The sequence below is a fragment of the Charadrius vociferus genome, unplaced genomic scaffold (genome assembly GCF_000708025.1).
Source record: "Charadrius vociferus isolate BGI_N301 unplaced genomic scaffold, ASM70802v2 scaffold282, whole genome shotgun sequence".
Lineage (NCBI taxonomy): Eukaryota > Metazoa > Chordata > Aves > Charadriiformes > Charadriidae > Charadrius > Charadrius vociferus.
This window is the reverse complement of record NW_009647731.1, coordinates 1814065-1816625: the sequence shown is the minus strand read 5'-3', so window position 1 is coordinate 1816625 and position 2561 is coordinate 1814065.

Below are 2561 nucleotides of genomic sequence, written 5' to 3'. Positions count from 1 at the left end.
AGAAAAGTTTGTCTTAACTTTCTTTTCTGATTTGCAGAATTCAGTGTGTTCATTTCCATGCTGATGTTTCTGCCTTTCGTGCTGTTTATGTTAACCTGCAGCTCGGCCAGCATGCTGTCATGCTTCATCTTTTTAGCAATGATTTTAGTAGTTGCAGATACCGGTCAAACATTGAATTCCTGTTGTGGTGGGCATTTGCATCAAAGCTCCCGATTTTCAGCTAAAGCAAATACATAGGAACTCCTAAATATTTTCTTTAGGGTAGACTGTGTTACAGCAGAGGGATCAAATTCATCTGTAGTTTTTAATCTTTCAAGACCCTGTGCAACCAGAGCAATTGCTTACGGGAAAACAATGTGAGTAAAATATTTGAATTATCTTACGGGTTTCTTACTGGAATTTAACAGCTGGAAACAAAAAGCAGTGAGAACATCATCTTAGCCAGGTCCATGCTTGCTATTGGCAGGCACTCAGTTGGACAGCAGTTTGGGAACCTCCGCAACAGAGGTTCCTGCAGGCTGCTGAAGACCTTTTCCCAAGGAAGCCAGTTTCCCAGGGCCATTAGGGTGCACAGTTCATGCTGGTCTTGGCTCAGAAGAGCCTTTGTTTATCCATTCACCTTCTCTCCAGGTGAAACTTCTCTCTGGAGGTTTCTTTCTGATTTCGCTTGTGCCTCAGCCTCTTATTCACCAATACATTGATTTATAAGGTGAGGAAGAATCACCTGAGGGGTGGTACTCAGTTTGACTGACCTACTGTGTAGCTCAGGCTGTTTAACTTTTCTGCATTAATTCTTGACTCTGGGAAAAAAGGCTGATTTAAACATCACTTCATTTAGAGCCCTCTGGTGATGGAAAAACTACTTCGGAAACTCATTGTTTCATAACTAACTGTCTCCCTTCTGTTAATATTTTTTGTATGGATTTATTTAATTTCCAGTCATGGGCTCTTGTTCTGTCATTCCTAGACTGAGAGCCCTCCACAGTCACACTGCTTTCCTGTGCATAAGTGCTTCTAGACTATTTTCAAATCACCTGCAGAGCCGCTTTCTGTAAATTGGCAATCTTTCACCCCAGCCTTACTCTCTCTCACACCTTTATTCCTTCCTCAGTATAATCAGTATCGTTCTTGAATGGGGACAGCTGGCTGAAGACAGTTTTCCAGCAGTGCTTGTGCTGGTGACAAGATAGGCACATGGAGTCCTGCTTGGTAGCTTTGTAGATCCAAGGATCATATTTGACGTGCAGTTGCAGCATTTCTTTTCGAGCTCATGTTTGCTGATTCTTCTCCATGGCATAGCTCTTGCTCTTCTGGATCAAGTCTCACATTCCTTAAGTATGGCCCTCCTTTTTTTCTAGCGGTGGGACAATACAGGGCACACTAGACTTTGAGAAGTGGAGAACTAACACTACCCCTAACAAACCGTTCGTGTAAGAAGCAGTATGTTGGAGACAACTTAACTAAAATGGTAATTCTGCAGGAAGTATTGAGAAGCATGAGCTATATGGAAGCTAGAAAATATGCTAATTAGCTCATTGGAGAATTTGTGGTTCCTGTTTCAAGGCAGCAAACTTAGAGATAAATGTGGAGAATGGATGGTCTCGTGGTGCTCAGAGAGAGTCAGATTTGAGGTTTGCTCCTTATAGAGTTGCACTGTGGATTTCATAGTTTTCCAAATTCCTTTCTAACCATCCATTAAATTGATGGTAATTAAATAATGCTTAAAATATTTGAAATAACTAGTGCTCCTTGGAGTTCCTAAATGGATAGAACTCCTTGGGTAGAAATGGATGGTCACCTGAAGAAACCCCAAATTTATCTGTCTGTGTTTTTTAGTGTGACAAATACATTTGGGTCTTGGATTATTACTGGAGCTCTAGGCATTGTGCAGCAACTCTGTGGGTATGGTTGTCAGTAGAAATAGTCTGATTTAAAAAATACATGTAAAATAAGCAGGGTTTTGCTAAACATATTTTACAACATATTTGATATATAGCCATTACTTTAACATCTGGTTTTGCAACAGAGATAAAATTCAGCCTGAAATTACATAAAACACTACAATAAGCTACATGAGTAGCACTCTCCTTTCTTATATCTTACCTATTGAGAAATAACCCATGAGTTGCCATCATCTATCAGTCAGACCATAGTCAAATAAATGTATGACTGGGAATGCTTTACCAATTTCACTAAAAGCATGCTCTTGAAAAAAGCAGCTTCATTGATGTCAGCTCTGTGGTGGTGCCCAAGAGAAACAGCTATCCCCTTCCTGCAGGAGGACTCAAAACCAGTGTCGGGTGTTGCCAGCTTGGAGATGGGAGGATTAGTACAATCTATGGAGCCAGGAGAGTGTTATCAATCTAATGTAATCCAGTGGGTCTTTATATACTGACAGTGGGATCTACTGTGAGCTCAATACATATGTCTGTGGTTAACTTTAACAGGTTCTTAACAGCAGATCTCTACCTCTTTAATACTCTGCAATGGGCATACATAATTATCCTGCTTAAAGCCAACTTCAAGTATTAATTATCGTGAGTACGCTTTGAAGTGTCTCT